This window comes from Chenopodium album, chromosome 8 (assembly GCF_948465745.1).
Source record: "Chenopodium album chromosome 8, dcCheAlbu1.1, whole genome shotgun sequence".
Classification (NCBI taxonomy): domain Eukaryota; kingdom Viridiplantae; phylum Streptophyta; class Magnoliopsida; order Caryophyllales; family Amaranthaceae; genus Chenopodium; species Chenopodium album.
Window position 1 is genome coordinate 54,472,822 of NC_137841.1, and position 9,569 is coordinate 54,482,390.

At 40.0% G+C, this 9,569-nt stretch overlaps 1 non-coding gene across 1 annotated transcript; it reads right to left on the minus strand.

Annotated features, from left to right (window-relative positions):
* Positions 1-3,603: 3,603 nt before the first annotated feature.
* LOC145556959 (small nucleolar RNA R71) lies at positions 3,604-3,710 on the minus strand. The gene has a single exon (XR_014092048.1). It is a non-coding gene; the product is annotated as a small nucleolar RNA R71 (small nucleolar RNA).
* Between the last annotated feature and the right edge of the window lie 5,859 nt (positions 3,711-9,569).

Genomic DNA, 9,569 nt, shown 5'->3' on the forward strand with positions numbered 1-9,569 from the left:
TTTTTTCCGACTCCTTCGAGGAGTCACGAGACACTACCATTAGGGGGAATTTGAACTTTGTGTGGGGACGCGGTAAGATAAGTTGAATGGACCAAAGTTGAGTACATTCGGGAAGGTTAGCTAGGCCTTGGCTAGTCATGAGCGTGGTTGATCTTAGGCATATACCTCATGCTCGAGTTTTATTGCTTAAGGATTCTTTTATCTTTACATGTGCTTTTCTTTGAGCGGACTAATCTATTGGTTTGTTTTGCGCCAAGTGAATTGCTTAGGGACAAGCAATTGGCTAGCTTGGGGGAATTTGATAAGTGTTTTGTTTTTCCACTTAACATGGCGTTTTAAAATCGATTTTGTATTCTTTCCCCTACTATAAGCCCTTTTCCTAACTCCTTTTATGGTAATTTGCATCTTTTGGCTTCCCCACTTCTTTTTATGTGTGTGCTCGTGTTTATAGGTGTAATGAGAATGTGGCTAAGTGGCTCAAGCTTGAAGACCTTCTTGAGGGAGCTTGCACCAGGAAGGAGCGGGCGTGCACCTAGCAAGGAGCGGCCGCTCCTAAACTCAGCACTACATTCTGCCTCCCCTGCTCCAAGTAGGAGCGGGCGTGCATCCCTGGAGGAGCGGGCGCTCCTCCCTGCCTCCCAACATTCTGCCATCTCCTGCACCACTAGGAGCGGGCACACAGAGAAGCCAGGAGCGGGCGCTCCAACTTACTGGGGCGGGCGCTCCTCCTGTTCTGAAGCCCGATTTTTGACGGATTTTACAATGTAATTTTGGGGCATAAAAATAGGGCGCTTGACTTCAATTTGTAGCACCTTCTTCCTCCTTAACTCTTCTAAACTTATTCTCTTAATTAGTTCATAGTTTTCCTCTCCCTAAGTTTAGTTTCTCAAAAACTCTATCATTTGTAAGAATTATTGGAAGTTTGTTCCATCAATTTCAACAATTTCTCAACCTTAAAGCTTATTAAGTAATCTCTTTCCTCTATCTCTTACTCTTAATTTTCAGTTTTTAATTGTTTTGAGTTGATAATTTCTCCCTTAATCTTGTTTATTTGTTCTTGCATGTTTAATCCATTCTTATTCTATCTCTCTCCTAACTTATTTGAATTCATGAAAACCCTAGATTTAATTGTTAGATTAATTTCCACCATGCTTAGTGAGTAGTCTCTTAGTTAGGGGTTAGGTGAAAACCCAACCAAGCTATGGTTGATTAACTTGGAATTGTTCATGTTATACCTTGGATTGATGGTTTTTTGTGCTTGACTTGATTATTGCATGTGTATTTTGATGGCCACTTCAAATGTGTTCATCCCTCTTCTCACATCGAAAGATGGAGTTTTGGGGTGAGTCCTTTCTTGTGCAATTGGATTATGCTACTTTCATGATTGTGGGTGTTTGGTTTCATTGAGTAGGATGCTTTAGTGTGGTAATTAGGTGATAAATCCCAATTATTAGTGCCTCATACTAGTTCGGAACGATCGAGAGACAAACTTGATATGTCCATTTTATATAGTATTTTACCCACATCCCTTGGTCATTATTAGTAGTGTTTTTGGCTCTTTCGGGGCACTTTTATTACTAATTTGTGTTTTCTAGTGTTTTTGTAGATTTAGTTGTATTTTACAGGAAATTGCACTCTTGGAGCATTTTCCCGGGCTTTATGGATCAACTACGGAAGCTAGAAGGACACGACCACTTTTGAAGCCCAGGATCGGTGAGAGCCGATGGTTAAGGGCTCGGTATGAGACACCGAGGCTAATGGATCGTTCGATCAAGACCCAATGAGAAAACTTAGACTGGGTCGTTGAATTGAGCCCAATCGAAATCCGAGCCTCGAAGAAGAAGACCGGGCCCGATCGGGCAAGCTTGCGCCCGATCGGGCGGGCGCGCATAAGAGAGCACCAGCAAGAAAGGCGCGCCCGATCAGGTGAACGTTAGCTCAATCGGGCGCGGCTGCCCCGATGGACCCTGAAGAAAAAGGCGGGCCCGATCGGGCGGCCCTTCGTCCGATCGGGCGCGCGTTTTTATAGGACCTGATTTGTTTAGTTTTAATTTTTGTTTTAGAAAACGTTTTAAGTAGGAATTTTGTACGGAATTTTGATCATCTTCTTTCTTAGACTTTCTCTCTCTACTTAGAATACTTTTCTCTCTTAACTTTTCTCTCAACTCTTGTTTTTAATTATTTCCATTAATACAGATTAGTTTGGTAACTATTTCTCTTCTCTTAATCTTAGTTGTTTAACTTACTCCTTCCATCATGATTTGTTTTATTGCTTTGATTAGTTTAACTTCTATTATGTGCGAGTAGTTTTCATTCTAGGGTTTATGGGGATCCATAAATAATATGAAGGGGTAATTTATTGTTGTTGATTATCAATGTTAGATTAATTTCCTATTGATTGATTTAATGCTCTGTGACTAGATTAGGCCTGATCCTTTATGCATGAGTGTGACAATATTGATTCGAGATTCGAAAGATGAGAATTGATGTTTAGGTCTAGTTTCAATCGGCAGGTTAATTTATAAATTGTTAGGTCGAGATTCGAAAGATGAGATTTAATACCGGTAAATTAATTGTGTGATTATAATACGTAGCGAAAGCCCTTTATAATCAGATTAATTATGCATTGATGAATGATTAATATATTCAACCCTGGAATATTATTTATTGGTGAAGCTATGCCCTAGATCCTTTTATATATTGTTTTCTCCCTATTCTCAATCTTCGTAGTTTAGTTTCTTATTCAAATATAAATATTGGTTACTTCATAATCTAGATTATTTTAGTTAATTAGGAATAGAAAGACTTGTTTCCCTGTGGAGATCGACCCTACTTCCCTATCTACTTTAGTTAGAGGACTTAGGTATTTAATTTTGATTAGGGGATACAACTTTACCCTGTCAAAATTTGGCGCCGTTGCCGGGGAAACGGTTTTATTTTTATTTCTGATTGTTTTTTTAGTCTAGATTATTTTCCTTTTGGCTCAGAGAGCGTTAGTTCTCTGAGGCAAATCTCACATTTGCTAGCTTCTAGTTTTTGTTTATGCCCAAGTGTTCCAGATCAGGTTACATCCTATTCGATCCTGAGATCGAACGTTCCTTCCATAGACAGAAAAATCTCTACAAGCAAATCCTGGCGGATTCTCGTGATAATAACAATAATCACCGAGACCCTCCAACTGGTTCTAGAGATTCAGAGGTATCATCAGACCCTGAATCAGAGATGACGGCTCCAAAGAAGCTTAGCGATTATTCACAACCAAAGCTTACGGATTTTCCACATCTCACCCCTACTCCGGCTCTTGATGGGGTTCAATTCGAAATTAAACCTCAATTTATAACGATGATAGAGAGGAAGCAATTTAGTGGAGCCAAGGGTGAAGACTCGAATTTTCACATTGCCGACTATTGTCAATATTGTAACACCATCAGGCAAGCCGGGGTCACTCAAGACCAAACCAGGGAGATTCTCTTTCCCTTCTCTTTAACTGGAAAATCTAAATTGTGGTTTAATGGCTTAAATAGAACTACACTTGGTATAACTGACTGGAAAACTCTTGTTTTGAATTTCTATAACAAGTATTATCCTGCAGAGAGAACAACCGTATTTCGGAGTGCGGTCCAGAACTTTGCCCAAGAAGCCGATGAATCTTTATATGAGGCTTGGGAGAGGTTCAAGGATTTACAAAGAGGTTTCCCTCACCATAATTTAGCGCAATGGTAGTTAATTTAAGCCTTTTATAATGGCCTTGGAAATTCTTCTCGAATAATTTTAGATTCTGCAGCTAGTGGGAGATTTATGAATCTTGATGTTGAAGATGCAGGTCAGGTTATTTAAGACATGGCGATACACAATTCCCAATATGGGAACCCTAGAGGATTCGCTAACAAGGGGAAACATAGTGTCGACTCTGTATCCTTTTTGCAAGCTCAACTGACCTCTATTTGCCAAAAATTAGATAATTTGAGCACTACTAATGTAGCTAATGTTTCTGCGATCAATAATAATTCTAATGAGGCTTTCTGTGAAAATTGTGGTATTGTAGGTCATTGGGAGCAGGATTGCAGGAGTTCCGTGGAGCAAGTTAATGTCTTTCAAGCTTATAGGCAGAATAACCCATACTCCAACACCTACAATCCTGGGTATCGGAATCATCCGTACCTTTCCTACCGGAGCACTAATGTTCAAAATCCACCACCACAAGAACCACAGGCGCCACAACAACAGCAGCAGAAATATTACCATCCCAATGCTGGCCAGAAGAACCAACCACAACAAACCTCCTCATCTTCTGACCCCTCTCTGGTGGAAATAAGAGCAATGTTGGTTAATATGCAAAAGCACATGGAGAGTAGAGATGCGACAATTGATCAAATTCTAGCACACAATAAAATTGTAGATAATCAAATTGCGCAACTCTTTGCTACTCTACAAGCTCGCCAACAGGGAGCTCTACCGGCACAGCCGACCCGGCCTACGAATCAAGCATTTGCAATTACTCTAAGGAGTGGTTCAAACTATGAAGGGCCCTCTATGCCCAGAGTTGATGAACCTAATTTATTAAATAATGCTAATCTTGATTCCGTTAAACCAAACAATGTAGTTGATAGCCCTGCAGGGCTAAAGGATAGTACTAACATATCTAATTCTACATTGCAGGGTACGACTCCAAAGAAGGTGGCTACTCCAGATAAGAGCAATAATGCTCTAAAGCCAATTATCAAACTTCCATTCCCCAATCGTCAATTGAAGACAAACTTTGATAAGCAGTTTGGTAAGTTCCTGGAGGTGGTAAAAGATTTGAAGGTAACAGTTCCCTTCACTGAATTAATCACACAAATCCCCTCGTATGCAAAATTTATGAAAGAAATATTGACGAAGAAAAGGTCTATTAGTGAGGTAGAGACAGTAGCCTTCACTGCAGAGTGTAGTGTCGTACTTCAAAATAAGTCTCCACCTAAATTAAAAGATCCGGGTAGTTTTTCTATCCCTTGTCATATTGGCAATCTCTTGATTGATAATGCATTATGTGATTTGGGTGCTAGTGTTAGCGTCATGCCACTATCTGTGTGTTCTAAGTTGAATATGGGTAAATTAAAAGCTACCAATATAACTCTACAAATGGCTGACCGTTCTTTTAAATACCTCTTAGGTGTTTTAGAGGATGTCCCCGTTAGAGTAGGTAAATTTTATATAACTGTTGATTTTGTTGTTCTTGATATGGCTGAGGATGTGCAAACCCCAATTATTTTGGGTAGACCATTCCTTAACACTGCAGGAGCAATCATAGATGTGAGAAGTGGTAAGTTAACACTATCAGTGGGGGATGATAAAGTTATTTTTAATCTTAATAATACCCCTAAAAGCTCCATGACTGAGGAGAGATGTTTTAGTGTTAATGTGGTTGAGAATTATTCTAACAAGCCCCAAGCTCTTGAAAAAGATCCCTTGGAGGCGGTATTTTGTGTTGCATCCCTTTCAGATGAGATAGACAAATGGCAGAGGGAAGTCGATGCAATAGAAAGAGCACTTTACACTGTTGGTCTTGGTTTCGAGGATGAAGAGGTGGAACCGATCAAGCAAGAATTTGCGAGATTTGAGCCTACGGTAAGTGTTCCGTCAGATCGAGTTGCAAGTGTTGAGTGCAATGACAATTTGAAGCAACCTTCGATCAAAGAAGGATCTTTGGTGCTTAGCATTGAAGAACCCCTTACCCAAGTCAAGGAGGATCCACCCGATAAAGTGAATTGGCGTCCCACAAGGCACGTCAGGAAACCGCGTCGTAGCCTAAACACCGCTAGACCAGGTGAGAAACCACCCGATCAAGCGTTAGGCCAAGGATCCTAGTTATTGAAATGTGGTAAGAGGGTCGTGCGGGACCTAGATAAACCAGCGCTTTGCGGGAGGCAACCCGTGTTTCTTGCTTTCTAGACTAGTTTTCCTTTACTTTTATTTTTATTTTTATTTTAGAGAGGCGAGGAGAGTGAAATTTTACCATTTATAAGTGTTTTGTACAGGTATAGGTTTAAGAGGTCAAAAGACCTAGAAAAAGTTGAAGACGAAGAAAAGTTAAGGACATCCGACTGGGCACGGGCCCGATCGGGCGGAGCTCGCCCGATGGGGCGCGCAAGCAAGGATGATTTTCAGCTTTTAATTCGCCCAATCGGGCGAAGCTGCCCGATCGGGCGCGCAAGGAGAGTTAGAAACTCGAGCTAATTTCGCCCGATCGGGCGCAAATCGAGTGAAGGAAAAGAAATGTCGGGCGAAGCTCGCCCGACCGGGCGAGTGAAAGGGCGAAATTTTTGTTCGTGTTCGCGCCCGATCGGGCGGAGCTCGCCCGATCGGGCGGAGCTCGCCCGATCGGGCGCGCAACTAATATTCTGGGTTTCAACATTATCCGCCCGATCGGGCGAGGCTTGCCCGATCGGGCCCGCCTTTTCGGTCGTCCTCTATATCCTTTCCCTTTTTTTTCTTTTCTCACTTTCTTCTTCTTTCATCCTCTTCACCATTACTTTCTCTCTCTAAAAACCTCCATTTTCGCACCTTCAACTACACTTTCAATCCAAGATCTCCTCAAATTCATCCATCAAAACCTCAAAATTCTTACATATTCTTAATCCTCACATCTTCCTCTACATTTCCCACCTATTTTCTCCCACTTTCTCTCATACTTCCTTCAAACCCTTAGAGAGAGAAAGCTCCAAGCATCAAATTTTTCCACATATAATGGCCTCAAAACGTTCAAGGACACAAAGGGGTGAGAGTTCAAGGGCACCACAACCAACGGTCAACCCGGACCTTCAAATTCCGGGATGGGAGGAGGTTGTCATTACCTTGGAGGAGCAACGGGCTGGGATGTTAAACCTCATCGATCGCCAGGTAATCTCTACCCGTTTTATTCATCATCCCACACTAGTTAGGTTAGGCTTAGATAAATATGTGGAAAAATTGTTCAAAGGTATAGGTATGAGTGGTTTCTTTCAAATGTGCCATGATACGTATGACTATTTAACATTAGAATTTATCTCAAGTTTTAATGTTATTAAAATGAATGCACTAATCACTCATGTACAATTCCGATTATTAAACAATGATGTGAGACTAACTCTTAAAGAATTCGGAAAGTTGTTTGATTTAAAATCGGATAAACCGATTGAACCCTCTCAAGACCACACCGCCGTGGTCTATAAGAGGCTAACTGGGGAGGATTTAGTTAACCTCCAGCATGCCAAAGCACTACGTGAAAAAATAAAATTGGCACCGGTTCAAACCCGGCCTAAGGCATCGGTTTGAACCGGTGCCAATGTGGGGGGTGCCAATTACCCCCCTTTTTTGCACCGGTTCAAAACCGGTGCCATAAACAGGTTTTGGCACCGGTTAACCGGTGCCAAAAATACATTAAAAAAAATTTTTATCCTCCTTTTGCCACCGGTTAACCGGTGCCAAAAATGTCCAAAAAATAATTTTTTTTTTTTTTTTTTTTTTGGGTTTTTTTCACTTACCAATTAAATCAATCAACTGAAGAAAAAAAATAACAATCACAACAAAAATCGAATTGGTTTCAATATATATAATCAAAAATTTACAATACATAATCAAATCCAAAATTACAATATAGCTCAATTACAACTAACATATAAATAAATAAATAAAAAATTACATTATAAATCATAAAAAAAATTATAATGTAAAAATAGAAAAATTACAATATAGATCAATTACAACTTGCATAATCTTCTGTACCTGCACTAATTAAAACAGAAAAAAAAATCAATTGGTAAAAATAAGCTTAAGAATAAATAAAAAAAAAAACCCAAAAATTCAAGTCGAAATAAAAATTCATAATAAATAAAAAAAAACCCAAAAATTCATAGTCGAAATTATCAAAAACGAAAAAAAAAAAACTAATTAAAAATCAAAATCAATATCGGAAAAAAAATCAAAATCAATATCGAAAAAAAATCAAAATCGAAATTATCAAAAACGAAAAAAAAAACCAAAATTCAAATCGAAAAAAAGAAACCAAAAATTCGAAAAAAACAAAATCAAAATCGGAAAAAAAAACAATTAATATTGGAACCCAAAAAACCAAAATCAAAAACAAAATCCTAGAAATCGAAAACAAAATCCAAAATCAAAATCAATATTGAAAACCAAAAAACCAAAATCAAAAACAAAATTCCAGAAATCGGAAAAAAAAAAAAAAAAAACCAAAATCAAAATTGAAACCCAGAAAACCAAAATCGAAAAAAAAAATCCCACAAATCGAAAAAAAAAACCAAAATCGAAAATAAAAGGCAAAATCGAAAAAAAAAACCAATTACGAAAAACAAAACCAAAATCTAAATTGGTGAATCGAAAACAAAAACAATTAAAATCGAAAAAATAAAGCCAGAACTTGAACTTTGAGAGATTTTGTGGTGGTGGCGGCGGCCATTGTTGTTGGTGCTCGAACGTTGTGGTGGTGGCGGCGGCTGTTGTTGTAGATCGAAGGGAGAATATGAGGGAGACGAGATCGATGGAGATGAAAGAATAAAAAAGAACGAAGAGAGAGAGAGAAGAACGAACAGAGAGAGAGAGGAGATTGAAAGAAGAATGAACAATGGAGATTGAAAGAACAATGGAGATTGAAAGAAGAACGAACAAAGAGAGAATGAGGAGAGAGAAGGAGAGGAGAGGAAATGGGGGCGGATTAAACGATTTTAGGGTATAAATGTTTAATGCTCCGTTTTTTTTTAAAAAAAAGGATGAACCGGTTCAGTGGCACCGGTTCAAACCGGTTCCATTTGTATTTTTGGCACCGGTTCGAACTGAACCGGTGCCATTTCTCTTGGTCTAAAATCCCGCCCATTTTTAGGGCGGTTTTTGGCACCGGTTTGGTTTGAACCGGTGCCATTTGGGGGTTGCCTTTTTGTATTTTTCTACTAGTGAAGGGACGTGGATTCAACATCCCGTCCCAAAATTTTGGCAAAGATTTGCCGGCCTCACTATTTTTGGGAGGCATGAACCGGCGAATGTTAGGAGAGATGAATTGGAACTTTTGGCATCCTATGTAATTCCTACCGCCGAAAAATTGAACATACCTCATAGGATAGCCAATCACTTCCAAAGGGCGGCCAATGCGACCGAGGCTAGTAGGTCTAGGGCACCTATTTATTTTGGGGGGTTAGTGACCCACATTGCCAGAAAACACCTAGGTTGGAACCCGGATGGGCATAGGAAAGTTGTAGGATCAAACCTCATGGACCTAGCCTATTTAGGGAGTTTAAACTGGATGCAACCCGTGGGGAGTAACACTTGGTGGATAGTCCACCGACAATTGGGTAGGAGAGACCAAGCCTTCACCTTACCCAACCCCGCCTTGACCAAATTTGAGAAGGGGAAACCTTCTTATACTTTCGAGATTAATGGTCAAGGTGAGGTTCAACCACCTCACCCTTCACCACAATCCCACCAATCTCCCCTATACCATTCCCCCACTCACCATTCACCACACTACCCACCACCTCCACCTTTCACCTATGGCATACCCACTTCCTCGGTCGACTATAACGTCGACCCCAATGCCC